The sequence below is a fragment of the Ambystoma mexicanum genome, chromosome 6q, assembly GCF_040938575.1.
Source record: "Ambystoma mexicanum isolate Mex_15411 chromosome 6q, UKY_AmexF1_1, whole genome shotgun sequence".
Taxonomy (NCBI): domain Eukaryota; kingdom Metazoa; phylum Chordata; class Amphibia; order Caudata; family Ambystomatidae; genus Ambystoma; species Ambystoma mexicanum.
Window position 1 is genome coordinate 1,631,157,558 of NC_090937.1, and position 27,291 is coordinate 1,631,184,848.

Below are 27,291 nucleotides of genomic sequence, written 5' to 3' on the forward strand. Positions count from 1 at the left end.
CTGACGGGCAAAGGTCCCAGCAGGCCACCGAGCACAGCACCTCAGCCTATTAGAGTGAGGTTTCAGGATCTCTCTCATCCTGTAAACCAACATACTGAGGAAGGTGAAACGTGTGGCTGCACTCCTCACATGCTGAAGCAGCAGCAGCCCTTTCCCTGAAGCAAAGTTCCTTCATTCCTCCCTCCCATAACCCTTAGCAGGGGATTTATGGTAATTGAGTTGAGTTTCCAAACTGGCCCTTCCTTCCTTCCTTCCCATATCTGCCAGCTCGAGAAGGCTTGTTTTGTTGCACCTGGGAAGTAAAGTATCTATTTGCGAGAGAGAGAGAATGAGAGAGAGAGACAGAGAGAGAGAGACAGAGAGAGAAGGGGAAGGTGTGTTGGCAGTTAGGGTGTGAGCTAGAGAAATGAGGCCTGTCTGCAAAAGGCCATGGGATGGGAGTGCGTGGTTGCAGGTTGTTTGGCTTTGTAAGGCCTACTGCCCGCTTCACTCGAAAATGGGTCTAGGGTTGTCGGTTTGTAGGCTGTAAAAGCCCAGAAAAGCTTTTGTTCTCCAACCAGCAGAGTGGCGCAGCGGAAGCGTGCTGGGCCCATAACCCAGAGGTCGATGGATCGAAACCATCCTCTGCTAACTTTTTTCAAATTATGTTTTTGTGTCATGGCATTAGGGCACAAAGAGCTGTAAGTGCCTGGATGCAATGTCATTCCTTGAACTTGCTGCCTCGTTCCACTCTTGCGCTAAATAGGAGAGGGTCCCAGCCCAGCCAACAAAATGCACTGTTCAATCAAACCAAACTTAAAACCAAGCTCCTTTTTTAAGGGGTCCCGGGGAAATGTTGGGCTGACCGGCAAGACCTCATGATGCGAACTGCTTCTGCGTCAAACGCAAGCTTTTTTCATTCCCAGCCAATGACTTATTCTTATTTCTAAGGGCCGCTCCATCAGATAGCCCAGACAGGCAGGCGTTGGTGGTATAGTGGTGAGCATAGCTGCCTTCCAAGCAGTTGACCCGGGTTCGATTCCCGGCCAACGCAGATCAAATCCTTAAATTGTTCAAAATGCATTTTTTGGAAATCAGACTCATGCTGAAAGCAAAGCTGACACACTTTTCGTGAAAATCAAAACCCCATCCAGGAAAGGTTCTTGCATCCTAGTTTCTGCAACTGTCTATCGGTGAGGGGATTGAAGCGAGCAGGGCTCCTGGCCCCTCCCCGACAAAGCCCTGACGAAGGCCTGACAAAGGCCTATTCGCCTTGCCCTGACGGGCCTTGGTCCCAGCAGGCCACCGAGCACAGCACCTCAGCCTATTAGAGTGAGGTTTCAGGATCTCTCTCATCCTGTAAACCAACATACTGAAGAAGGTGAAACGTGTGGCTGCGCTCCTCACATGCTGAAGCAGCAGCAGCCCTTTCCCTGAAGCAAAGTTCCTTCATTCCTCCCTCCCATAACCCTTAGCAGGGGATTTATGGTAATTGAGTTGAGTTTCCAAACTGGCCCTTCCTTCCTTCCTTCCCATATCTGCCAGCTCGAGAAGGCTTGTTTTGTTGCACCTGGGAAGTAAAGTATCTATTTGCGAGAGAGAGAGAATGAGAGAGAGAGACAGAGAGAGAGAGACAGAGAGAGAAGGGGAAGGGGTGTTGGCAGTTAGGGTGTGAGCTAGAGAAATGAGGCCTGTCTGCAAAAGGCCATGGGATGGGAGTGCGTGGTTGCAGGTTGTTTGGCTTTGTAAGGCCTACTGCCCGCTTCACTCGAAACTGGGTCTAGGGTTGTCGGTTTGTAGGCTGTAAAAGCCCAGAAAAGCTCTTGTTCTCCAACCAGCAGAGTGGCGCAGCGGAAGCGTGCTGGGCCCATAACCCAGAGGTCGATGGATCGAAACCATCCTCTGCTAACTTTTTTCAAATTATGTTTTTGTGTCATGGCATTAGGGCACAAAGAGCTGTAAGTGCCTGGATGCAATGTCATTCCTTGAACTTGCTGCCTCGTTCCACTCTTGCGCTAAATAGGAGAGGGTCCCAGCCCAGCCAACAAAATGTACTGTTCAATCAAACCAAACTTAAAACCAAGCTCCTTTTTTAAGGGGTCCCGGGGAAATGTTGGGCTGACCGGCAAGACCTCATGATGCGAACTGCTTCTGCGTCAAACGCAAGCTTTTTTCATTCCCAGCCAATGACTTATTCTTATTTCTAAGGGCCGCTCCATCAGATAGCCCAGACAGGCAGGCGTTGGTGGTATAGTGGTGAGCATAGCTGCCTTCCAAGCAGTTGACCCGGGTTCGATTCCCGGCCAACGCAGATCAAATCTTTAAATTGTTCAAAATGCATTTTTTGGAAATCAGACTCATGCTGAAAGCAAAGCTGACACACTTTTCGTGAAAATCAAAACCCCATCCAGGAAAGGTTCTTGCATCCTAGTTTCTGCAACTGTCTATCGGTGAGGGGATTGAAGCGAGCAGGGCTCCTGGCCCCTCCCCGACAAAGCCCTGACGAAGGCCTGACAAAGGCCTATTCGCCTTGCCCTGACGGGCCTTGGTCCCAGCAGGCCACCGAGCACAGCACCTCAGCCTATTAGAGTGAGGTTTCAGGATCTCTCTCATCCTGTAAACCAACATACTGAAGAAGGTGAAACGTGTGGCTGCGCTCCTCACATGCTGAAGCAGCAGCAGCCCTTTCCCTGAAGCAAAGTTCCTTCATTCCTCCCTCCCATAACCCTTAGCAGGGGATTTATGGTAATTGAGTTGAGTTTCCAAACTGGCCCTTCCTTCCTTCCTTCCCATATCTGCCAGCTCGAGAAGGCTTGTTTTGTTGCACCTGGGAAGTAAAGTATCTATTTGCGAGAGAGAGAGAATGAGAGAGAGAGACAGAGAGAGAGAGACAGAGAGAGAAGGGGAAGGGGTGTTGGCAGTTAGGGTGTGAGCTAGAGAAATGAGGCCTGTCTGCAAAAGGCCATGGGATGGGAGTGCGTGGTTGCAGGTTGTTTGGCTTTGTAAGGCCTACTGCCCGCTTCACTCGAAACTGGGTCTAGGGTTGTCGGTTTGTAGGCTGTAAAAGCCCAGAAAAGCTCTTGTTCTCCAACCAGCAGAGTGGCGCAGCGGAAGCGTGCTGGGCCCATAACCCAGAGGTCGATGGATCGAAACCATCCTCTGCTAACTTTTTTCAAATTATGTTTTTGTGTCATGGCATTAGGGCACAAAGAGCTGTAAGTGCCTGGATGCAATGTCATTCCTTGAACTTGCTGCCTCGTTCCACTCTTGCGCTAAATAGGAGAGGGTCCCAGCCCAGCCAACAAAATGTACTGTTCAATCAAACCAAACTTAAAACCAAGCTCCTTTTTTAAGGGGTCCCGGGGAAATGTTGGGCTGACCGGCAAGACCTCATGATGCGAACTGCTTCTGCGTCAAACGCAAGCTTTTTTCATTCCCAGCCAATGACTTATTCTTATTTCTAAGGGCCGCTCCATCAGATAGCCCAGACAGGCAGGCGTTGGTGGTATAGTGGTGAGCATAGCTGCCTTCCAAGCAGTTGACCCGGGTTCGATTCCCGGCCAACGCAGATCAAATCTTTAAATTGTTCAAAATGCATTTTTTGGAAATCAGACTCATGCTGAAAGCAAAGCTGACACACTTTTCGTGAAAATCAAAACCCCATCCAGGAAAGGTTCTTGCATCCTAGTTTCTGCAACTGTCTATCGGTGAGGGGATTGAAGCGAGCAGGGCTCCTGGCCCCTCCCCGACAAAGCCCTGACGAAGGCCTGACAAAGGCCTATTCGCCTTGCCCTGACGGGCCTTGGTCCCAGCAGGCCACCGAGCACAGCACCTCAGCCTATTAGAGTGAGGTTTCAGGATCTCTCTCATCCTGTAAACCAACATACTGAAGAAGGTGAAACGTGTGGCTGCGCTCCTCACATGCTGAAGCAGCAGCAGCCCTTTCCCTGAAGCAAAGTTCCTTCATTCCTCCCTCCCATAACCCTTAGCAGGGGATTTATGGTAATTGAGTTGAGTTTCCAAACTGGCCCTTCCTTCCTTCCTTCCCATATCTGCCAGCTCGAGAAGGCTTGTTTTGTTGCACCTGGGAAGTAAAGTATCTATTTGCGAGAGAGAGAGAATGAGAGAGAGAGACAGAGAGAGAGAGACAGAGAGAGAAGGGGAAGGGGTGTTGGCAGTTAGGGTGTGAGCTAGAGAAATGAGGCCTGTCTGCAAAAGGCCATGGGATGGGAGTGCGTGGTTGCAGGTTGTTTGGCTTTGTAAGGCCTACTGCCCGCTTCACTCGAAACTGGGTCTAGGGTTGTCGGTTTGTAGGCTGTAAAAGCCCAGAAAAGCTCTTGTTCTCCAACCAGCAGAGTGGCGCAGCGGAAGCGTGCTGGGCCCATAACCCAGAGGTCGATGGATCGAAACCATCCTCTGCTAACTTTTTTCAAATTATGTTTTTGTGTCATGGCATTAGGGCACAAAGAGCTGTAAGTGCCTGGATGCAATGTCATTCCTTGAACTTGCTGCCTCGTTCCACTCTTGCGCTAAATAGGAGAGGGTCCCAGCCCAGCCAACAAAATGTACTGTTCAATCAAACCAAACTTAAAACCAAGCTCCTTTTTTAAGGGGTCCCGGGGAAATGTTGGGCTGACCGGCAAGACCTCATGATGCGAACTGCTTCTGCGTCAAACGCAAGCTTTTTTCATTCCCAGCCAATGACTTATTCTTATTTCTAAGGGCCGCTCCATCAGATAGCCCAGACAGGCAGGCGTTGGTGGTATAGTGGTGAGCATAGCTGCCTTCCAAGCAGTTGACCCGGGTTCGATTCCCGGCCAACGCAGATCAAATCTTTAAATTGTTCAAAATGCATTTTTTGGAAATCAGACTCATGCTGAAAGCAAAGCTGACACACTTTTCGTGAAAATCAAAACCCCATCCAGGAAAGGTTCTTGCATCCTAGTTTCTGCAACTGTCTATCGGTGAGGGGATTGAAGCGAGCAGGGCTCCTGGCCCCTCCCCGACAAAGCCCTGACGAAGGCCTGACAAAGGCCTATTCGCCTTGCCCTGACGGGCCTTGGTCCCAGCAGGCCACCGAGCACAGCACCTCAGCCTATTAGAGTGAGGTTTCAGGATCTCTCTCATCCTGTAAACCAACATACTGAAGAAGGTGAAACGTGTGGCTGCGCTCCTCACATGCTGAAGCAGCAGCAGCCCTTTCCCTGAAGCAAAGTTCCTTCATTCCTCCCTCCCATAACCCTTAGCAGGGGATTTATGGTAATTGAGTTGAGTTTCCAAACTGGCCCTTCCTTCCTTCCTTCCCATATCTGCCAGCTCGAGAAGGCTTGTTTTGTTGCACCTGGGAAGTAAAGTATCTATTTGCGAGAGAGAGAGAATGAGAGAGAGAGACAGAGAGAGAGAGACAGAGAGAGAAGGGGAAGGGGTGTTGGCAGTTAGGGTGTGAGCTAGAGAAATGAGGCCTGTCTGCAAAAGGCCATGGGATGGGAGTGCGTGGTTGCAGGTTGTTTGGCTTTGTAAGGCCTACTGCCCGCTTCACTCGAAACTGGGTCTAGGGTTGTCGGTTTGTAGGCTGTAAAAGCCCAGAAAAGCTCTTGTTCTCCAACCAGCAGAGTGGCGCAGCGGAAGCGTGCTGGGCCCATAACCCAGAGGTCGATGGATCGAAACCATCCTCTGCTAACTTTTTTCAAATTATGTTTTTGTGTCATGGCATTAGGGCACAAAGAGCTGTAAGTGCCTGGATGCAATGTCATTCCTTGAACTTGCTGCCTCGTTCCACTCTTGCGCTAAATAGGAGAGGGTCCCAGCCCAGCCAACAAAATGTACTGTTCAATCAAACCAAACTTAAAACCAAGCTCCTTTTTTAAGGGGTCCCGGGGAAATGTTGGGCTGACCGGCAAGACCTCATGATGCGAACTGCTTCTGCGTCAAACGCAAGCTTTTTTCATTCCCAGCCAATGACTTATTCTTATTTCTAAGGGCCACTCCATCAGATAGCCCAGACAGGCAGGCGTTGGTGGTATAGTGGTGAGCATAGCTGCCTTCCAAGCAGTTGACCCGGGTTCGATTCCCGGCCAACGCAGATCAAATCTTTAAATTGTTCAAAATGCATTTTTTGGAAATCAGACTCATGCTGAAAGCAAAGCTGACACACTTTTCGTGAAAATCAAAACCCCATCCAGGAAAGGTTCTTGCATCCTAGTTTCTGCAACTGTCTATCGGTGAGGGGATTGAAGCGAGCAGGGCTCCTGGCCCCTCCCCGACAAAGCCCTGACGAAGGCCTGACAAAGGCCTATTCGCCTTGCCCTGACGGGCCTTGGTCCCAGCAGGCCACCGAGCACAGCACCTCAGCCTATTAGAGTGAGGTTTCAGGATCTCTCTCATCCTGTAAACCAACATACTGAAGAAGGTGAAACGTGTGGCTGCGCTCCTCACATGCTGAAGCAGCAGCAGCCCTTTCCCTGAAGCAAAGTTCCTTCATTCCTCCCTCCCATAACCCTTAGCAGGGGATTTATGGTAATTGAGTTGAGTTTCCAAACTGGCCCTTCCTTCCTTCCTTCCCATATCTGCCAGCTCGAGAAGGCTTGTTTTGTTGCACCTGGGAAGTAAAGTATCTATTTGCGAGAGAGAGAGAATGAGAGAGAGAGACAGAGAGAGAGAGACAGAGAGAGAAGGGGAAGGGGTGTTGGCAGTTAGGGTGTGAGCTAGAGAAATGAGGCCTGTCTGCAAAAGGCCATGGGATGGGAGTGCGTGGTTGCAGGTTGTTTGGCTTTGTAAGGCCTACTGCCCGCTTCACTCGAAACTGGGTCTAGGGTTGTCGGTTTGTAGGCTGTAAAAGCCCAGAAAAGCTCTTGTTCTCCAACCAGCAGAGTGGCGCAGCGGAAGCGTGCTGGGCCCATAACCCAGAGGTCGATGGATCGAAACCATCCTCTGCTAACTTTTTTCAAATTATGTTTTTGTGTCATGGCATTAGGGCACAAAGAGCTGTAAGTGCCTGGATGCAATGTCATTCCTTGAACTTGCTGCCTCGTTCCACTCTTGCGCTAAATAGGAGAGGGTCCCAGCCCAGCCAACAAAATGTACTGTTCAATCAAACCAAACTTAAAACCAAGCTCCTTTTTTAAGGGGTCCCGGGGAAATGTTGGGCTGACCGGCAAGACCTCATGATGCGAACTGCTTCTGCGTCAAACGCAAGCTTTTTTCATTCCCAGCCAATGACTTATTCTTATTTCTAAGGGCCGCTCCATCAGATAGCCCAGACAGGCAGGCGTTGGTGGTATAGTGGTGAGCATAGCTGCCTTCCAAGCAGTTGACCCGGGTTCGATTCCCGGCCAACGCAGATCAAATCTTTAAATTGTTCAAAATGCATTTTTTGGAAATCAGACTCATGCTGAAAGCAAAGCTGACACACTTTTCGTGAAAATCAAAACCCCATCCAGGAAAGGTTCTTGCATCCTAGTTTCTGCAACTGTCTATCGGTGAGGGGATTGAAGCGAGCAGGGCTCCTGGCCCCTCCCCGACAAAGCCCTGACGAAGGCCTGACAAAGGCCTATTCGCCTTGCCCTGACGGGCCTTGGTCCCAGCAGGCCACCGAGCACAGCACCTCAGCCTATTAGAGTGAGGTTTCAGGATCTCTCTCATCCTGTAAACCAACATACTGAAGAAGGTGAAACGTGTGGCTGCGCTCCTCACATGCTGAAGCAGCAGCAGCCCTTTCCCTGAAGCAAAGTTCCTTCATTCCTCCCTCCCATAACCCTTAGCAGGGGATTTATGGTAATTGAGTTGAGTTTCCAAACTGGCCCTTCCTTCCTTCCTTCCCATATCTGCCAGCTCGAGAAGGCTTGTTTTGTTGCACCTGGGAAGTAAAGTATCTATTTGCGAGAGAGAGAGAATGAGAGAGAGAGACAGAGAGAGAGAGACAGAGAGAGAAGGGGAAGGGGTGTTGGCAGTTAGGGTGTGAGCTAGAGAAATGAGGCCTGTCTGCAAAAGGCCATGGGATGGGAGTGCGTGGTTGCAGGTTGTTTGGCTTTGTAAGGCCTACTGCCCGCTTCACTCGAAACTGGGTCTAGGGTTGTCGGTTTGTAGGCTGTAAAAGCCCAGAAAAGCTCTTGTTCTCCAACCAGCAGAGTGGCGCAGCGGAAGCGTGCTGGGCCCATAACCCAGAGGTCGATGGATCGAAACCATCCTCTGCTAACTTTTTTCAAATTATGTTTTTGTGTCATGGCATTAGGGCACAAAGAGCTGTAAGTGCCTGGATGCAATGTCATTCCTTGAACTTGCTGCCTCGTTCCACTCTTGCGCTAAATAGGAGAGGGTCCCAGCCCAGCCAACAAAATGTACTGTTCAATCAAACCAAACTTAAAACCAAGCTCCTTTTTTAAGGGGTCCCGGGGAAATGTTGGGCTGACCGGCAAGACCTCATGATGCGAACTGCTTCTGCGTCAAACGCAAGCTTTTTTCATTCCCAGCCAATGACTTATTCTTATTTCTAAGGGCCGCTCCATCAGATAGCCCAGACAGGCAGGCGTTGGTGGTATAGTGGTGAGCATAGCTGCCTTCCAAGCAGTTGACCCGGGTTCGATTCCCGGCCAACGCAGATCAAATCTTTAAATTGTTCAAAATGCATTTTTTGGAAATCAGACTCATGCTGAAAGCAAAGCTGACACACTTTTCGTGAAAATCAAAACCCCATCCAGGAAAGGTTCTTGCATCCTAGTTTCTGCAACTGTCTATCGGTGAGGGGATTGAAGCGAGCAGGGCTCCTGGCCCCTCCCCGACAAAGCCCTGACGAAGGCCTGACAAAGGCCTATTCGCCTTGCCCTGACGGGCCTTGGTCCCAGCAGGCCACCGAGCACAGCACCTCAGCCTATTAGAGTGAGGTTTCAGGATCTCTCTCATCCTGTAAACCAACATACTGAAGAAGGTGAAACGTGTGGCTGCGCTCCTCACATGCTGAAGCAGCAGCAGCCCTTTCCCTGAAGCAAAGTTCCTTCATTCCTCCCTCCCATAACCCTTAGCAGGGGATTTATGGTAATTGAGTTGAGTTTCCAAACTGGCCCTTCCTTCCTTCCTTCCCATATCTGCCAGCTCGAGAAGGCTTGTTTTGTTGCACCTGGGAAGTAAAGTATCTATTTGCGAGAGAGAGAGAATGAGAGAGAGAGACAGAGAGAGAGAGACAGAGAGAGAAGGGGAAGGGGTGTTGGCAGTTAGGGTGTGAGCTAGAGAAATGAGGCCTGTCTGCAAAAGGCCATGGGATGGGAGTGCGTGGTTGCAGGTTGTTTGGCTTTGTAAGGCCTACTGCCCGCTTCACTCGAAACTGGGTCTAGGGTTGTCGGTTTGTAGGCTGTAAAAGCCCAGAAAAGCTCTTGTTCTCCAACCAGCAGAGTGGCGCAGCGGAAGCGTGCTGGGCCCATAACCCAGAGGTCGATGGATCGAAACCATCCTCTGCTAACTTTTTTCAAATTATGTTTTTGTGTCATGGCATTAGGGCACAAAGAGCTGTAAGTGCCTGGATGCAATGTCATTCCTTGAACTTGCTGCCTCGTTCCACTCTTGCGCTAAATAGGAGAGGGTCCCAGCCCAGCCAACAAAATGTACTGTTCAATCAAACCAAACTTAAAACCAAGCTCCTTTTTTAAGGGGTCCCGGGGAAATGTTGGGCTGACCGGCAAGACCTCATGATGCGAACTGCTTCTGCGTCAAACGCAAGCTTTTTTCATTCCCAGCCAATGACTTATTCTTATTTCTAAGGGCCGCTCCATCAGATAGCCCAGACAGGCAGGCGTTGGTGGTATAGTGGTGAGCATAGCTGCCTTCCAAGCAGTTGACCCGGGTTCGATTCCCGGCCAACGCAGATCAAATCTTTAAATTGTTCAAAATGCATTTTTTGGAAATCAGACTCATGCTGAAAGCAAAGCTGACACACTTTTCGTGAAAATCAAAACCCCATCCAGGAAAGGTTCTTGCATCCTAGTTTCTGCAACTGTCTATCGGTGAGGGGATTGAAGCGAGCAGGGCTCCTGGCCCCTCCCCGACAAAGCCCTGACGAAGGCCTGACAAAGGCCTATTCGCCTTGCCCTGACGGGCCTTGGTCCCAGCAGGCCACCGAGCACAGCACCTCAGCCTATTAGAGTGAGGTTTCAGGATCTCTCTCATCCTGTAAACCAACATACTGAAGAAGGTGAAACGTGTGGCTGCGCTCCTCACATGCTGAAGCAGCAGCAGCCCTTTCCCTGAAGCAAAGTTCCTTCATTCCTCCCTCCCATAACCCTTAGCAGGGGATTTATGGTAATTGAGTTGAGTTTCCAAACTGGCCCTTCCTTCCTTCCTTCCCATATCTGCCAGCTCGAGAAGGCTTGTTTTGTTGCACCTGGGAAGTAAAGTATCTATTTGCGAGAGAGAGAGAATGAGAGAGAGAGACAGAGAGAGAGAGACAGAGAGAGAAGGGGAAGGGGTGTTGGCAGTTAGGGTGTGAGCTAGAGAAATGAGGCCTGTCTGCAAAAGGCCATGGGATGGGAGTGCGTGGTTGCAGGTTGTTTGGCTTTGTAAGGCCTACTGCCCGCTTCACTCGAAACTGGGTCTAGGGTTGTCGGTTTGTAGGCTGTAAAAGCCCAGAAAAGCTCTTGTTCTCCAACCAGCAGAGTGGCGCAGCGGAAGCGTGCTGGGCCCATAACCCAGAGGTCGATGGATCGAAACCATCCTCTGCTAACTTTTTTCAAATTATGTTTTTGTGTCATGGCATTAGGGCACAAAGAGCTGTAAGTGCCTGGATGCAATGTCATTCCTTGAACTTGCTGCCTCGTTCCACTCTTGCGCTAAATAGGAGAGGGTCCCAGCCCAGCCAACAAAATGTACTGTTCAATCAAACCAAACTTAAAACCAAGCTCCTTTTTTAAGGGGTCCCGGGGAAATGTTGGGCTGACCGGCAAGACCTCATGATGCGAACTGCTTCTGCGTCAAACGCAAGCTTTTTTCATTCCCAGCCAATGACTTATTCTTATTTCTAAGGGCCACTCCATCAGATAGCCCAGACAGGCAGGCGTTGGTGGTATAGTGGTGAGCATAGCTGCCTTCCAAGCAGTTGACCCGGGTACGATTCCCGGCCAACGCAGATCAAATCTTTAAATTGTTCAAAATGCATTTTTTGGAAATCAGACTCATGCTGAAAGCAAAGCTGACACACTTTTCGTGAAAATCAAAACCCCATCCAGGAAAGGTTCTTGCATCCTAGTTTCTGCAACTGTCTATCGGTGAGGGGATTGAAGCGAGCAGGGCTCCTGGCCCCTCCCCGACAAAGCCCTGACGAAGGCCTGACAAAGGCCTATTCGCCTTGCCCTGACGGGCCTTGGTCCCAGCAGGCCACCGAGCACAGCACCTCAGCCTATTAGAGTGAGGTTTCAGGATCTCTCTCATCCTGTAAACCAACATACTGAAGAAGGTGAAACGTGTGGCTGTGCTCCTCACATGCTGAAGCAGCAGCAGCCCTTTCCCTGAAGCAAAGTTCCTTCATTCCTCCCTCCCATAACCCTTAGCAGGGGATTTATGGTAATTGAGTTGAGTTTCCAAACTGGCCCTTCCTTCCTTCCTTCCCATATCTGCCAGCTCGAGAAGGCTTGTTTTGTTGCACCTGGGAAGTAAAGTATCTATTTGCGAGAGAGAGAGAATGAGAGAGAGAGACAGAGAGAGAGAGACAGAGAGAGAAGGGGAAGGGGTGTTGGCAGTTAGGGTGTGAGCTAGAGAAATGAGGCCTGTCTGCAAAAGGCCATGGGATGGGAGTGCGTGGTTGCAGGTTGTTTGGCTTTGTAAGGCCTACTGCCCGCTTCACTCGAAACTGGGTCTAGGGTTGTCGGTTTGTAGGCTGTAAAAGCCCAGAAAAGCTCTTGTTCTCCAACCAGCAGAGTGGCGCAGCGGAAGCGTGCTGGGCCCATAACCCAGAGGTCGATGGATCGAAACCATCCTCTGCTAACTTTTTTCAAATTATGTTTTTGTGTCATGGCATTAGGGCACAAAGAGCTGTAAGTGCCTGGATGCAATGTCATTCCTTGAACTTGCTGCCTCGTTCCACTCTTGCGCTAAATAGGAGAGGGTCCCAGCCCAGCCAACAAAATGTACTGTTCAATCAAACCAAACTTAAAACCAAGCTCCTTTTTTAAGGGGTCCCGGGGAAATGTTGGGCTGACCGGCAAGACCTCATGATGCGAACTGCTTCTGCGTCAAACGCAAGCTTTTTTCATTCCCAGCCAATGACTTATTCTTATTTCTAAGGGCCGCTCCATCAGATAGCCCAGACAGGCAGGCGTTGGTGGTATAGTGGTGAGCATAGCTGCCTTCCAAGCAGTTGACCCGGGTTCGATTCCCGGCCAACGCAGATCAAATCTTTAAATTGTTCAAAATGCATTTTTTGGAAATCAGACTCATGCTGAAAGCAAAGCTGACACACTTTTCGTGAAAATCAAAACCCCATCCAGGAAAGGTTCTTGCATCCTAGTTTCTGCAACTGTCTATCGGTGAGGGGATTGAAGCGAGCAGGGCTCCTGGCCCCTCCCCGACAAAGCCCTGACGAAGGCCTGACAAAGGCCTATTCGCCTTGCCCTGACGGGCCTTGGTCCCAGCAGGCCACCGAGCACAGCACCTCAGCCTATTAGAGTGAGGTTTCAGGATCTCTCTCATCCTGTAAACCAACATACTGAAGAAGGTGAAACGTGTGGCTGCGCTCCTCACATGCTGAAGCAGCAGCAGCCCTTTCCCTGAAGCAAAGTTCCTTCATTCCTCCCTCCCATAACCCTTAGCAGGGGATTTATGGTAATTGAGTTGAGTTTCCAAACTGGCCCTTCCTTCCTTCCTTCCCATATCTGCCAGCTCGAGAAGGCTTGTTTTGTTGCACCTGGGAAGTAAAGTATCTATTTGCGAGAGAGAGAGAATGAGAGAGAGAGACAGAGAGAGAGAGACAGAGAGAGAAGGGGAAGGGGTGTTGGCAGTTAGGGTGTGAGCTAGAGAAATGAGGCCTGTCTGCAAAAGGCCATGGGATGGGAGTGCGTGGTTGCAGGTTGTTTGGCTTTGTAAGGCCTACTGCCCGCTTCACTCGAAACTGGGTCTAGGGTTGTCGGTTTGTAGGCTGTAAAAGCCCAGAAAAGCTCTTGTTCTCCAACCAGCAGAGTGGCGCAGCGGAAGCGTGCTGGGCCCATAACCCAGAGGTCGATGGATCGAAACCATCCTCTGCTAACTTTTTTCAAATTATGTTTTTGTGTCATGGCATTAGGGCACAAAGAGCTGTAAGTGCCTGGATGCAATGTCATTCCTTGAACTTGCTGCCTCGTTCCACTCTTGCGCTAAATAGGAGAGGGTCCCAGCCCAGCCAACAAAATGTACTGTTCAATCAAACCAAACTTAAAACCAAGCTCCTTTTTTAAGGGGTCCCGGGGAAATGTTGGGCTGACCGGCAAGACCTCATGATGCGAACTGCTTCTGCGTCAAACGCAAGCTTTTTTCATTCCCAGCCAATGACTTATTCTTATTTCTAAGGGCCGCTCCATCAGATAGCCCAGACAGGCAGGCGTTGGTGGTATAGTGGTGAGCATAGCTGCCTTCCAAGCAGTTGACCCGGGTTCGATTCCCGGCCAACGCAGATCAAATCTTTAAATTGTTCAAAATGCATTTTTTGGAAATCAGACTCATGCTGAAAGCAAAGCTGACACACTTTTCGTGAAAATCAAAACCCCATCCAGGAAAGGTTCTTGCATCCTAGTTTCTGCAACTGTCTATCGGTGAGGGGATTGAAGCGAGCAGGGCTCCTGGCCCCTCCCCGACAAAGCCCTGACGAAGGCCTGACAAAGGCCTATTCGCCTTGCCCTGACGGGCCTTGGTCCCAGCAGGCCACCGAGCACAGCACCTCAGCCTATTAGAGTGAGGTTTCAGGATCTCTCTCATCCTGTAAACCAACATACTGAAGAAGGTGAAACGTGTGGCTGCGCTCCTCACATGCTGAAGCAGCAGCAGCCCTTTCCCTGAAGCAAAGTTCCTTCATTCCTCCCTCCCATAACCCTTAGCAGGGGATTTATGGTAATTGAGTTGAGTTTCCAAACTGGCCCTTCCTTCCTTCCTTCCCATATCTGCCAGCTCGAGAAGGCTTGTTTTGTTGCACCTGGGAAGTAAAGTATCTATTTGCGAGAGAGAGAGAATGAGAGAGAGAGACAGAGAGAGAGAGACAGAGAGAGAAGGGGAAGGGGTGTTGGCAGTTAGGGTGTGAGCTAGAGAAATGAGGCCTGTCTGCAAAAGGCCATGGGATGGGAGTGCGTGGTTGCAGGTTGTTTGGCTTTGTAAGGCCTACTGCCCGCTTCACTCGAAACTGGGTCTAGGGTTGTCGGTTTGTAGGCTGTAAAAGCCCAGAAAAGCTCTTGTTCTCCAACCAGCAGAGTGGCGCAGCGGAAGCGTGCTGGGCCCATAACCCAGAGGTCGATGGATCGAAACCATCCTCTGCTAACTTTTTTCAAATTATGTTTTTGTGTCATGGCATTAGGGCACAAAGAGCTGTAAGTGCCTGGATGCAATGTCATTCCTTGAACTTGCTGCCTCGTTCCACTCTTGCGCTAAATAGGAGAGGGTCCCAGCCAACAAAATGTACTGTTCAATCAAACCAAACTTAAAACCAAGCTCCTTTTTTAAGGGGTCCCGGGGAAATGTTGGGCTGACCGGCAAGACCTCATGATGCGAACTGCTTCTGCGTCAAACGCAAGCTTTTTTCATTCCCAGCCAATGACTTATTCTTATTTCTAAGGGCCGCTCCATCAGATAGCCCAGACAGGCAGGCGTTGGTGGTATAGTGGTGAGCATAGCTGCCTTCCAAGCAGTTGACCCGGGTTCGATTCCCGGCCAACGCAGATCAAATCTTTAAATTGTTCAAAATGCATTTTTTGGAAATCAGACTCATGCTGAAAGCAAAGCTGACACACTTTTCGTGAAAATCAAAACCCCATCCAGGAAAGGTTCTTGCATCCTAGTTTCTGCAACTGTCTATCGGTGAGGGGATTGAAGCGAGCAGGGCTCCTGGCCCCTCCCCGACAAAGCCCTGACGAAGGCCTGACAAAGGCCTATTCGCCTTGCCCTGACGGGCCTTGGTCCCAGCAGGCCACCGAGCACAGCACCTCAGCCTATTAGAGTGAGGTTTCAGGATCTCTCTCATCCTGTAAACCAACATACTGAAGAAGGTGAAACGTGTGGCTGCGCTCCTCACATGCTGAAGCAGCAGCAGCCCTTTCCCTGAAGCAAAGTTCCTTCATTCCTCCCTCCCATAACCCTTAGCAGGGGATTTATGGTAATTGAGTTGAGTTTCCAAACTGGCCCTTCCTTCCTTCCTTCCCATATCTGCCAGCTCGAGAAGGCTTGTTTTGTTGCACCTGGGAAGTAAAGTATCTATTTGCGAGAGAGAGAGAATGAGAGAGAGAGACAGAGAGAGAGAGACAGAGAGAGAAGGGGAAGGGGTGTTGGCAGTTAGGGTGTGAGCTAGAGAAATGAGGCCTGTCTGCAAAAGGCCATGGGATGGGAGTGCGTGGTTGCAGGTTGTTTGGCTTTGTAAGGCCTACTGCCCGCTTCACTCGAAACTGGGTCTAGGGTTGTCGGTTTGTAGGCTGTAAAAGCCCAGAAAAGCTCTTGTTCTCCAACCAGCAGAGTGGCGCAGCGGAAGCGTGCTGGGCCCATAACCCAGAGGTCGATGGATCGAAACCATCCTCTGCTAACTTTTTTCAAATTATGTTTTTGTGTCATGGCATTAGGGCACAAAGAGCTGTAAGTGCCTGGATGCAATGTCATTCCTTGAACTTGCTGCCTCGTTCCACTCTTGCGCTAAATAGGAGAGGGTCCCAGCCCAGCCAACAAAATGTACTGTTCAATCAAACCAAACTTAAAACCAAGCTCCTTTTTTAAGGGGTCCCGGGGAAATGTTGGGCTGACCGTCAAGACCTCATGATGCGAACTGCTTCTGCGTCAAACGCAAGCTTTTTTCATTCCCAGCCAATGACTTATTCTTATTTCTAAGGGCCGCTCCATCAGATAGCCCAGACAGGCAGGCGTTGGTGGTATAGTGGTGAGCATAGCTGCCTTCCAAGCAGTTGACCCGGGTTCGATTCCCGGCCAACGCAGATCAAATCTTTAAATTGTTCAAAATGCATTTTTTGGAAATCAGACTCATGCTGAAAGCAAAGCTGACACACTTTTCGTGAAAATCAAAACCCCATCCAGGAAAGGTTCTTGCATCCTAGTTTCTGCAACTGTCTATCGGTGAGGGGATTGAAGCGAGCAGGGCTCCTGGCCCCTCCCCGACAAAGCCCTGACGAAGGCCTGACAAAGGCCTATTCGCCTTGCCCTGACGGGCCTTGGTCCCAGCAGGCCACCGAGCACAGCACCTCAGCCTATTAGAGTGAGGTTTCAGGATCTCTCTCATCCTGTAAACCAACATACTGAAGAAGGTGAAACGTGTGGCTGCGCTCCTCACATGCTGAAGCAGCAGCAGCCCTTTCCCTGAAGCAAAGTTCCTTCATTCCTCCCTCCCATAACCCTTAGCAGGGGATTTATGGTAATTGAGTTGAGTTTCCAAACTGGCCCTTCCTTCCTTCCTTCCCATATCTGCCAGCTCGAGAAGGCTTGTTTTGTTGCACCTGGGAAGTAAAGTATCTATTTGCGAGAGAGAGAGAATGAGAGAGAGAGACAGAGAGAGAGAGACAGAGAGAGAAGGGGAAGGGGTGTTGGCAGTTAGGGTGTGAGCTAGAGAAATGAGGCCTGTCTGCAAAAGGCCATGGGATGGGAGTGCGTGGTTGCAGGTTGTTTGGCTTTGTAAGGCCTACTGCCCGCTTCACTCGAAACTGGGTCTAGGGTTGTCGGTTTGTAGGCTGTAAAAGCCCAGAAAAGCTCTTGTTCTCCAACCAGCAGAGTGGCGCAGCGGAAGCGTGCTGGGCCCATAACCCAGAGGTCGATGGATCGAAACCATCCTCTGCTAACTTTTTTCAAATTATGTTTTTGTGTCATGGCATTAGGGCACAAAGAGCTGTAAGTGCCTGGATGCAATGTCATTCCTTGAACTTGCTGCCTCGTTCCACTCTTGCGCTAAATAGGAGAGGGTCCCAGCCCAGCCAACAAAATGTACTGTTCAATCAAACCAAACTTAAAACCAAGCTCCTTTTTTAAGGGGTCCCGGGGAAATGTTGGGCTGACCGGCAAGACCTCATGATGCGAACTGCTTCTGCGTCAAACGCAAGCTTTTTTCATTCCCAGCCAATGACTTATTCTTATTTCTAAGGGCCGCTCCATCAGATAGCCCAGACAGGCAGGCGTTGGTGGTATAGTGGTGAGCATAGCTGCCTTCCAAGCAGTTGACCCGGGTTCGATTCCCGGCCAACGCAGATCAAATCTTTAAATTGTTCAAAATGCATTTTTTGGAAATCAGACTCATGCTGAAAGCAAAGCTGACACACTTTTCGTGAAAATCAAAACCCCATCCAGGAAAGGTTCTTGCATCCTAGTTTCTGCAACTGTCTATCGGTGAGGGGATTGAAGCGAGCAGGGCTCCTGGCCCCTCCCCGACAAAGCCCTGACGAAGGCCTGACAAAGGCCTATTCGCCTTGCCCTGACGGGCCTTGGTCCCAGCAGGCCACCGAGCACAGCACCTCAGCCTATTAGAGTGAGGTTTCAGGATCTCTCTCATCCTGTAAACCAACATACTGAAGAAGGTGAAACGTGTGGCTGCGCTCCTCACATGCTGAAGCAGCAGCAGCCCTTTCCCTGAAGCAAAGTTCCTTCATTCCTCCCTCCCATAACCCTTAGCAGGGGATTTATGGTAATTGAGTTGAGTTTCCAAACTGGCCCTTCCTTCCTTCCTTCCCATATCTGCCAGCTCGAGAAGGCTTGTTTTGTTGCACCTGGGAAGTAAAGTATCTATTTGCGAGAGAGAGAGAATGAGAGAGAGAGACAGAGAGAGAGAGACAGAGAGAGAAGGGGAAGGGGTGTTGGCAGTTAGGGTGTGAGCTAGAGAAATGAGGCCTGTCTGCAAAAGGCCATGGGATGGGAGTGCGTGGTTGCAGGTTGTTTGGCTTTGTAAGGCCTACTGCCCGCTTCACTCGAAACTGGGTCTAGGGTTGTCGGTTTGTAGGCTGTAAAAGCCCAGAAAAGCTCTTGTTCTCCAACCAGCAGAGTGGCGCAGCGGAAGCGTGCTGGGCCCATAACCCAGAGGTCGATGGATCGAAACCATCCTCTGCTAACTTTTTTCAAATTATGTTTTTGTGTCATGGCATTAGGGCACAAAGAGCTGTAAGTGCCTGGATGCAATGTCATTCCTTGAACTTGCTGCCTCGTTCCACTCTTGCGCTAAATAGGAGAGGGTCCCAGCCCAGCCAACAAAATGTACTGTTCAATCAAACCAAACTTAAAACCAAGCTCCTTTTTTAAGGGGTCCCGGGGAAATGTTGGGCTGACCGGCAAGACCTCATGATGCGAACTGCTTCTGCGTCAAACGCAAGCTTTTTTCATTCCCAGCCAATGACTTATTCTTATTTCTAAGGGCCGCTCCATCAGATAGCCCAGACAGGCAGGCGTTGGTGGTATAGTGGTGAGCATAGCTGCCTTCCAAGCAGTTGACCCGGGTTCGATTCCCGGCCAACGCAGATCAAATCTTTAAATTGTTCAAAATGCATTTTTTGGAAATCAGACTCATGCTGAAAGCAAAGCTGACACACTTTTCGTGAAAATCAAAACCCCATCCAGGAAAGGTTCTTGCATCCTAGTTTCTGCAACTGTCTATCGGTGAGGGGATTGAAGCGAGCAGGGCTCCTGGCCCCTCCCCGACAAAGCCCTGACGAAGGCCTGACAAAGGCCTATTCGCCTTGCCCTGACGGGCCTTGGTCCCAGCAGGCCACCGAGCACAGCACCTCAGCCTATTAGAGTGAGGTTTCAGGATCTCTCTCATCCTGTAAACCAACATACTGAAGAAGGTGAAACGTGTGGCTGCGCTCCTCACATGCTGAAGCAGCAGCAGCCCTTTCCCTGAAGCAAAGTTCCTTCATTCCTCCCTCCCATAACCCTTAGCAGAGGATTTATGGTAATTGAGTTGAGTTTCCAAACTGGCCCTTCCTTCCTTCCTTCCCATATCTGCCAGCTCGAGAAGGCTTGTTTTGTTGCACCTGGGAAGTAAAGTATCTATTTGCGAGAGAGAGAGAATGAGAGAGAGAGACAGAGAGAGAGAGACAGAGAGAGAAGGGGAAGGGGTGTTGGCAGTTAGGGTGTGAGCTAGAGAAATGAGGCCTGTCTGCAAAAGGCCATGGGATGGGAGTGCGTGGTTGCAGGTTGTTTGGCTTTGTAAGGCCTACTGCCCGCTTCACTCGAAACTGGGTCTAGGGTTGTCGGTTTGTAGGCTGTAAAAGCCCAGAAAAGCTCTTGTTCTCCAACCAGCAGAGTGGCGCAGCGGAAGCGTGCTGGGCCCATAACCCAGAGGTCGATGGATCGAAACCATCCTCTGCTAACTTTTTTCAAATTATGTTTTTGTGTCATGGCATTAGGGCACAAAGAGCTGTAAGTGCCTGGATGCAATGTCATTCCTTGAACTTGCTGCCTCGTTCCACTCTTGCGCTAAATAGGAGAGGGTCCCAGCCCAGCCAACAAAATGTACTGTTCAATCAAACCAAACTTAAAACCAAGCTCCTTTTTTAAGGGGTCCCGGGGAAATGTTGGGCTGACCGGCAAGACCTCATGATGCGAACTGCTTCTGCGTCAAACGCAAGCTTTTTTCATTCCCAGCCAATGACTTATTCTTATTTCTAAGGGCCGCTCCATCAGATAGCCCAGACAGGCAGGCGTTGGTGGTAAAGTGGTGAGCATAGCTGCCTTCCAAGCAGTTGACCCGGGTTCGATTCCCGGCCAACGCAGATCAAATCTTTAAATTGTTCAAAATGCATTTTTTGGAAATCAGACTCATGCTGAAAGCAAAGCTGACACACTTTTCGTGAAAATCAAAACCCCATCCAGGAAAGGTTCTTGCATCCTAGTTTCTGCAACTGTCTATCGGTGAGGGGATTGAAGCGAGCAGGGCTCCTGGCCCCTCCCCGACAAAGCCCTGACGAAGGCCTGACAAAGGCCTATTCGCCTTGCCCTGACGGGCCTTGGTCCCAGCAGGCCACCGAGCACAGCACCTCAGCCTATTAGAGTGAGGTTTCAGGATCTCTCTCATCCTGTAAACCAACATACTGAAGAAGGTGAAACGTGTGGCTGCGCTCCTCACATGCTGAAGCAGCAGCAGCCCTTTCCCTGAAGCAAAGTTCCTTCATTCCTCCCTCCCATAACCCTTAGCAGGGGATTTATGGTAATTGAGTTGAGTTTCCAAACTGGCCCTTCCTTCCTTCCTTCCCATATCTGCCAGCTCGAGAAGGCTTGTTTTGTTGCACCTGGGAAGTAAAGTATCTATTTGCGAGAGAGAGAGAATGAGAGAGAGAGACAGAGAGAGAGAGACAGAGAGAGAAGGGGAAGGGGTGTTGGCAGTTAGGGTGTGAGCTAGAGAAATGAGGCCTGTCTGCAAAAGGCCATGGGATGGGAGTGCGTGGTTGCAGGTTGTTTGGCTTTGTAAGGCCTACTGCCCGCTTCACTCGAAACTGGGTCTAGGGTTGTCGGTTTGTAGGCTGTAAAAGCCCAGAAAAGCTCTTGTTCTCCAACCAGCAGAGTGGCGCAGCGGAAGCGTGCTGGGCCCATAACCCAGAGGTCGATGGATCGAAACCATCCTCTGCTAACTTTTTTCAAATTATGTTTTTGTGTCATGGCATTAGGGCACAAAGAGCTGTAAGTGCCTGGATGCAATGTCATTCCTTGAACTTGCTGCCTCGTTCCACTCTTGCGCTAAATAGGAGAGGGTCCCAGCCCAGCCAACAAAATGTACTGTTCAATCAAACCAAACTTAAAACCAAGCTCCTTTTTTAAGGGGTCCCGGGGAAATGTTGGGCTGACCGGCAAGACCTCATGATGCGAACTGCTTCTGCGTCAAACGCAAGCTTTTTTCATTCCCAGCCAATGACTTATTCTTATTTCTAAGGGCCGCTCCATCAGATAGCCCAGACAGGCAGGCGTTGGTGGTATAGTGGTGAGCATAGCTGCCTTCCAAGCAGTTGACCCGGGTACGATTCCCGGCCAACGCAGATCAAATCTTTAAATTGTTCAAAATGCATTTTTTGGAAATCAGACTCATGCTGAAAGCAAAGCTGACACACTTTTCGTGAAAATCAAAACCCCATCCAGGAAAGGTTCTTGCATCCTAGTTTCTGCAACTGTCTATCGGTGAGGGGATTGAAGCGAGCAGGGCTCCTGGCCCCTCCCCGACAAAGCCCTGACGAAGGCCTGACAAAGGCCTATTCGCCTTGCCCTGACGGGCCTTGGTCCCAGCAGGCCACCGAGCACAGCACCTCAGCCTATTAGAGTGAGGTTTCAGGATCTCTCTCATCCTGTAAACCAACATACTGAAGAAGGTGAAACGTGTGGCTGTGCTCCTCACATGCTGAAGCAGCAGCAGCCCTTTCCCTGAAGCAAAGTTCCTTCATTCCTCCCTCCCATAACCCTTAGCAGGGGATTTATGGTAATTGAGTTGAGTTTCCAAACTGGCCCTTCCTTCCTTCCTTCCCATATCTGCCAGCTCGAGAAGGCTTGTTTTGTTGCACCTGGGAAGTAAAGTATCTATTTGCGAGAGAGAGAGAATGAGAGAGAGAGACAGAGAGAGAGAGACAGAGAGAGAAGGGGAAGGGGTGTTGGCAGTTAGGGTGTGAGCTAGAGAAATGAGGCCTGTCTGCAAAAGGCCATGGGATGGGAGTGCGTGGTTGCAGGTTGTTTGGCTTTGTAAGGCCTACTGCCCGCTTCACTCGAAACTGGGTCTAGGGTTGTCGGTTTGTAGGCTGTAAAAGCCCAGAAAAGCTCTTGTTCTCCAACCAGCAGAGTGGCGCAGCGGAAGCGTGCTGGGCCCATAACCCAGAGGTCGATGGATCGAAACCATCCTCTGCTAACTTTTTTCAAATTATGTTTTTGTGTCATGGCATTAGGGCACAAAGAGCTGTAAGTGCCTGGATGCAATGTCATTCCTTGAACTTGCTGCCTCGTTCCACTCTTGCGCTAAATAGGAGAGGGTCCCAGCCCAGCCAACAAAATGTACTGTTCAATCAAACCAAACTTAAAACCAAGCTCCTTTTTTAAGGGGTCCCGGGGAAATGTTGGGCTGACCGGCAAGACCTCATGATGCGAACTGCTTCTGCGTCAAACGCAAGCTTTTTTCATTCCCAGCCAATGACTTATTCTTATTTCTAAGGGCCGCTCCATCAGATAGCCCAGACAGGCAGGCGTTGGTGGTATAGTGGTGAGCATAGCTGCCTTCCAAGCAGTTGACCCGGGTTCGATTCCCGGCCAACGCAGATCAAATCTTTAAATTGTTCAAAATGCATTTTTTGGAAATCAGACTCATGCTGAAAGCAAAGCTGACACACTTTTCGTGAAAATCAAAACCCCATCCAGGAAAGGTTCTTGCATCCTAGTTTCTGCAACTGTCTATCGGTGAGGGGATTGAAGCGAGCAGGGCTCCTGGCCCCTCCCCGACAAAGCCCTGACGAAGGCCTGACAAAGGCCTATTCGCCTTGCCCTGACGGGCCTTGGTCCCAGCAGGCCACCGAGCACAGCACCTCAGCCTATTAGAGTGAGGTTTCAGGATCTCTCTCATCCTGTAAACCAACATACTGAAGAAGGTGAAACGTGTGGCTGCGCTCCTCACATGCTGAAGCAGCAGCAGCCCTTTCCCTGAAGCAAAGTTCCTTCATTCCTCCCTCCCATAACCCTTAGCAGGGGATTTATGGTAATTGAGTTGAGTTTCCAAACTGGCCCTTCCTTCCTTCCTTCCCATATCTGCCAGCTCGAGAAGGCTTGTTTTGTTGCACCTGGGAAGTAAAGTATCTATTTGCGAGAGAGAGAGAATGAGAGAGAGAGACAGAGAGAGAGAGACAGAGAGAGAAGGGGAAGGGGTGTTGGCAGTTAGGGTGTGAGCTAGAGAAATGAGGCCTGTCTGCAAAAGGCCATGGGATGGGAGTGCGTGGTTGCAGGTTGTTTGGCTTTGTAAGGCCTACTGCCCGCTTCACTCGAAACTGGGTCTAGGGTTGTCGGTTTGTAGGCTGTAAAAGCCCAGAAAAGCTCTTGTTCTCCAACCAGCAGAGTGGCGCAGCGGAAGCGTGCTGGGCCCATAACCCAGAGGTCGATGGATCGAAACCATCCTCTGCTAACTTTTTTCAAATTATGTTTTTGTGTCATGGCATTAGGGCACAAAGAGCTGTAAGTGCCTGGATGCAATGTCATTCCTTGAACTTGCTGCCTCGTTCCACTCTTGCGCTAAATAGGAGAGGGTCCCAGCCCAGCCAACAAAATGTACTGTTCAATCAAACCAAACTTAAAACCAAGCTCCTTTTTTAAGGGGTCCCGGGGAAATGTTGGGCTGACCGGCAAGACCTCATGATGCGAACTGCTTCTGCGTCAAACGCAAGCTTTTTTCATTCCCAGCCAATGACTTATTCTTATTTCTAAGGGCCGCTCCATCAGATAGCCCAGACAGGCAGGCGTTGGTGGTATAGTGGTGAGCATAGCTGCCTTCCAAGCAGTTGACCCGGGTTCGATTCCCGGCCAACGCAGATCAAATCTTTAAATTGTTCAAAATGCATTTTTTGGAAATCAGACTCATGCTGAAAGCAAAGCTGACACACTTTTCGTGAAAATCAAAACCCCATCCAGGAAAGGTTCTTGCATCCTAGTTTCTGCAACTGTCTATCGGTGAGGGGATTGAAGCGAGCAGGGCTCCTGGCCCCTCCCCGACAAAGCCCTGACGAAGGCCTGACAAAGGCCTATTCGCCTTGCCCTGACGGGCCTTGGTCCCAGCAGGCCACCGAGCACAGCACCTCAGCCTATTAGAGTGAGGTTTCAGGATCTCTCTCATCCTGTAAACCAACATACTGAAGAAGGTGAAACGTGTGGCTGCGCTCCTCACATGCTGAAGCAGCAGCAGCCCTTTCCCTGAAGCAAAGTTCCTTCATTCCTCCCTCCCATAACCCTTAGCAGGGGATTTATGGTAATTGAGTTGAGTTTCCAAACTGGCCCTTCCTTCCTTCCTTCCCATATCTGCCAGCTCGAGAAGGCTTGTTTTGTTGCACCTGGGAAGTAAAGTATCTATTTGCGAGAGAGAGAGAATGAGAGAGAGAGACAGAGAGAGAGAGACAGAGAGAGAAGGGGAAGGGGTGTTGGCAGTTAGGGTGTGAGCTAGAGAAATGAGGCCTGTCTGCAAAAGGCCATGGGATGGGAGTGCGTGGTTGCAGGTTGTTTGGCTTTGTAAGGCCTACTGCCCGCTTCACTCGAAACTGGGTCTAGGGTTGTCGGTTTGTAGGCTGTAAAAGCCCAGAAAAGCTCTTGTTCTCCAACCAGCAGAGTGGCGCAGCGGAAGCGTGCTGGGCCCATAACCCAGAGGTCGATGGATCGAAACCATCCTCTGCTAACTTTTTTCAAATTATGTTTTTGTGTCATGGCATTAGGGCACAAAGAGCTGTAAGTGCCTGGATGCAATGTCATTCCTTGAACTTGCTGCCTCGTTCCACTCTTGCGCTAAATAGGAGAGGGTCCCAGCCCAGCCAACAAAATGTACTGTTCAATCAAACCAAACTTAAAACCAAGCTCCTTTTTTAAGGGGTCCCGGGGAAATGTTGGGCTGACCGGCAAGACCTCATGATGCGAACTGCTTCTGCGTCAAACGCAAGCTTTTTTCATTCCCAGCCAATGACTTATTCTTATTTCTAAGGGCCGCTCCATCAGATAGCCCAGACAGGCAGGCGTTGGTGGTATAGTGGTGAGCATAGCTGCCTTCCAAGCAGTTGACCCGGGTTCGATTCCCGGCCAACGCAGATCAAATCTTTAAATTGTTCAAAATGCATTTTTTGGAAATCAGACTCATGCTGAAAGCAAAGCTGACACACTTTTCGTGAAAATCAAAACCCCATCCAGGAAAGGTTCTTGCATCCTAGTTTCTGCAACTGTCTATCGGTGAGGGGATTGAAGCGAGCAGGGCTCCTGGCCCCTCCCCGACAAAGCCCTGACGAAGGCCTGACAAAGGCCTATTCGCCTTGCCCTGACGGGCCTTGGTCCCAGCAGGCCACCGAGCACAGCACCTCAGCCTATTAGAGTGAGGTTTCAGGATCTCTCTCATCCTGTAAACCAACATACTGAAGAAGGTGAAACGTGTGGCTGCGCTCCTCACATGCTGAAGCAGCAGCAGCCCTTTCCCTGAAGCAAAGTTCCTTCATTCCTCCCTCCCATAACCCTTAGCAGGGGATTTATGGTAATTGAGTTGAGTTTCCAAACTGGCCCTTCCTTCCTTCCTTCCCATATCTGCCAGCTCGAGAAGGCTTGTTTTGTTGCACCTGGGAAGTAAAGTATCTATTTGCGAGAGAGAGAGAATGAGAGAGAGAGACAGAGAGAGAGAGACAGAGAGAGAAGGGGAAGGGGTGTTGGCAGTTAGGGTGTGAGCTAGAGAAATGAGGCCTGTCTGCAAAAGGCCATGGGATGGGAGTGCGTGGTTGCAGGTTGTTTGGCTTTGTAAGGCCTACTGCCCGCTTCACTCGAAACTGGGTCTAGGGTTGTCGGTTTGTAGGCTGTAAAAGCCCAGAAAAGCTCTTGTTCTCCAACCAGCAGAGTGGCGCAGCGGAAGCGTGCTGGGCCCATAACCCAGAGGTCGATGGATCGAAACCATCCTCTGCTAACTTTTTTCAAATTATGTTTTTGTGTCATGGCATTAGGGCACAAAGAGCTGTAAGTGCCTGGATGCAATGTCATTCCTTGAACTTGCTGCCTCGTTCCACTCTTGCGCTAAATAGGAGAGGGTCCCAGCCCAGCCAACAAAATGTACTGTTCAATCAAACCAAACTTAAAACCAAGCTCCTTTTTTAAGGGGTCCCGGGGAAATGTTGGGCTGACCGGCAAGACCTCATGATGCGAACTGCTTCTGCGTCAAACGCAAGCTTTTTTCATTCCCAGCCAATGACTTATTCTTATTTCTAAGGGCCGCTCCATCAGATAGCCCAGACAGGCAGGCGTTGGTGGTATAGTGGTGAGCATAGCTGCCTTCCAAGCAGTTGACCCGGGTTCGATTCCCGGCCAACGCAGATCAAATCTTTAAATTGTTCAAAATGCATTTTTTGGAAATCAGACTCATGCTGAAAGCAAAGCTGACACACTTTTCGTGAAAATCAAAACCCCATCCAGGAAAGGTTCTTGCATCCTAGTTTCTGCAACTGTCTATCGGTGAGGGGATTGAAGCGAGCAGGGCTCCTGGCCCCTCCCCGACAAAGCCCTGACGAAGGCCTGACAAAGGCCTATTCGCCTTGCCCTGACGGGCCTTGGTCCCAGCAGGCCACCGAGCACAGCACCTCAGCCTATTAGAGTGAGGTTTCAGGATCTCTCTCATCCTGTAAACCAACATACTGAAGAAGGTGAAACGTGTGGCTGCGCTCCTCACATGCTGAAGCAGCAGCAGCCCTTTCCCTGAAGCAAAGTTCCTTCATTCCTCCCTCCCATAACCCTTAGCAGGGGATTTATGGTAATTGAGTTGAGTTTCCAAACTGGCCCTTCCTTCCTTCCTTCCCATATCTGCCAGCTCGAGAAGGCTTGTTTTGTTGCACCTGGGAAGTAAAGTATCTATTTGCGAGAGAGAGAGAATGAGAGAGAGAGACAGAGAGAGAGAGACAGAGAGAGAAGGGGAAGGGGTGTTGGCAGTTAGGGTGTGAGCTAGAGAAATGAGGCCTGTCTGCAAAAGGCCATGGGATGGGAGTGCGTGGTTGCAGGTTGTTTGGCTTTGTAAGGCCTACTGCCCGCTTCACTCGAAACTGGGTCTAGGGTTGTCGGTTTGTAGGCTGTAAAAGCCCAGAAAAGCTCTTGTTCTCCAACCAGCAGAGTGGCGCAGCGGAAGCGTGCTGGGCCCATAACCCAGAGGTCGATGGATCGAAACCATCCTCTGCTAACTTTTTTCAAATTATGTTTTTGTGTCATGGCATTAGGGCACAAAGAGCTGTAAGTGCCTGGATGCAATGTCATTCCTTGAACTTGCTGCCTCGTTCCACTCTTGCGCTAAATAGGAGAGGGTCCCAGCCCAGCCAACAAAATGTACTGTTCAATCAAACCAAACTTAAAACCAAGCTCCTTTTTTAAGGGGTCCCGGGGAAATGTTGGGCTGACCGGCAAGACCTCATGATGCGAACTGCTTCTGCGTCAAACGCAAGCTTTTTTCAT

At 50.1% G+C, this 27,291-nt stretch overlaps 18 non-coding genes across 18 annotated transcripts; all 18 read left to right on the top strand.

Annotated features, from left to right (window-relative positions):
• The first annotated feature begins 961 nt into the window (after positions 1-961).
• On the top strand, positions 962-1,033 carry TRNAG-UCC (transfer RNA glycine (anticodon UCC)). The gene has a single exon. It is a non-coding gene; the product is annotated as a tRNA-Gly (tRNA).
• Positions 1,034-2,218: 1,185 nt separating this feature from the next.
• TRNAG-UCC (transfer RNA glycine (anticodon UCC)) lies at positions 2,219-2,290 on the top strand. Its single transcript has one exon. It is a non-coding gene; the product is annotated as a tRNA-Gly (tRNA).
• Positions 2,291-3,475: 1,185 nt separating this feature from the next.
• Positions 3,476-3,547, top strand: TRNAG-UCC (transfer RNA glycine (anticodon UCC)). The gene has a single exon. It is a non-coding gene; the product is annotated as a tRNA-Gly (tRNA).
• A 1,185-nt stretch (positions 3,548-4,732) lies between these two features.
• Positions 4,733-4,804, top strand: TRNAG-UCC (transfer RNA glycine (anticodon UCC)). The gene has a single exon. It is a non-coding gene; the product is annotated as a tRNA-Gly (tRNA).
• Positions 4,805-5,989: 1,185 nt separating this feature from the next.
• Positions 5,990-6,061, top strand: TRNAG-UCC (transfer RNA glycine (anticodon UCC)). Its single transcript has one exon. It is a non-coding gene; the product is annotated as a tRNA-Gly (tRNA).
• A 1,185-nt stretch (positions 6,062-7,246) lies between these two features.
• On the top strand, positions 7,247-7,318 carry TRNAG-UCC (transfer RNA glycine (anticodon UCC)). Its single transcript has one exon. It is a non-coding gene; the product is annotated as a tRNA-Gly (tRNA).
• A 1,185-nt stretch (positions 7,319-8,503) lies between these two features.
• Positions 8,504-8,575, top strand: TRNAG-UCC (transfer RNA glycine (anticodon UCC)). The gene has a single exon. It is a non-coding gene; the product is annotated as a tRNA-Gly (tRNA).
• Positions 8,576-9,760: 1,185 nt separating this feature from the next.
• TRNAG-UCC (transfer RNA glycine (anticodon UCC)) lies at positions 9,761-9,832 on the top strand. Its single transcript has one exon. It is a non-coding gene; the product is annotated as a tRNA-Gly (tRNA).
• A 2,442-nt stretch (positions 9,833-12,274) lies between these two features.
• On the top strand, positions 12,275-12,346 carry TRNAG-UCC (transfer RNA glycine (anticodon UCC)). Its single transcript has one exon. It is a non-coding gene; the product is annotated as a tRNA-Gly (tRNA).
• Positions 12,347-13,531: 1,185 nt separating this feature from the next.
• Positions 13,532-13,603, top strand: TRNAG-UCC (transfer RNA glycine (anticodon UCC)). Its single transcript has one exon. It is a non-coding gene; the product is annotated as a tRNA-Gly (tRNA).
• A 1,180-nt stretch (positions 13,604-14,783) lies between these two features.
• TRNAG-UCC (transfer RNA glycine (anticodon UCC)) lies at positions 14,784-14,855 on the top strand. The gene has a single exon. It is a non-coding gene; the product is annotated as a tRNA-Gly (tRNA).
• Positions 14,856-16,040: 1,185 nt separating this feature from the next.
• TRNAG-UCC (transfer RNA glycine (anticodon UCC)) lies at positions 16,041-16,112 on the top strand. The gene has a single exon. It is a non-coding gene; the product is annotated as a tRNA-Gly (tRNA).
• Positions 16,113-17,297: 1,185 nt separating this feature from the next.
• Positions 17,298-17,369, top strand: TRNAG-UCC (transfer RNA glycine (anticodon UCC)). Its single transcript has one exon. It is a non-coding gene; the product is annotated as a tRNA-Gly (tRNA).
• A 1,185-nt stretch (positions 17,370-18,554) lies between these two features.
• Positions 18,555-18,626, top strand: TRNAG-UCC (transfer RNA glycine (anticodon UCC)). Its single transcript has one exon. It is a non-coding gene; the product is annotated as a tRNA-Gly (tRNA).
• Positions 18,627-22,325: 3,699 nt separating this feature from the next.
• Positions 22,326-22,397, top strand: TRNAG-UCC (transfer RNA glycine (anticodon UCC)). Its single transcript has one exon. It is a non-coding gene; the product is annotated as a tRNA-Gly (tRNA).
• A 1,185-nt stretch (positions 22,398-23,582) lies between these two features.
• On the top strand, positions 23,583-23,654 carry TRNAG-UCC (transfer RNA glycine (anticodon UCC)). The gene has a single exon. It is a non-coding gene; the product is annotated as a tRNA-Gly (tRNA).
• Positions 23,655-24,839: 1,185 nt separating this feature from the next.
• Positions 24,840-24,911, top strand: TRNAG-UCC (transfer RNA glycine (anticodon UCC)). Its single transcript has one exon. It is a non-coding gene; the product is annotated as a tRNA-Gly (tRNA).
• A 1,185-nt stretch (positions 24,912-26,096) lies between these two features.
• Positions 26,097-26,168, top strand: TRNAG-UCC (transfer RNA glycine (anticodon UCC)). Its single transcript has one exon. It is a non-coding gene; the product is annotated as a tRNA-Gly (tRNA).
• The last annotated feature ends 1,123 nt before the right edge of the window (positions 26,169-27,291 follow it).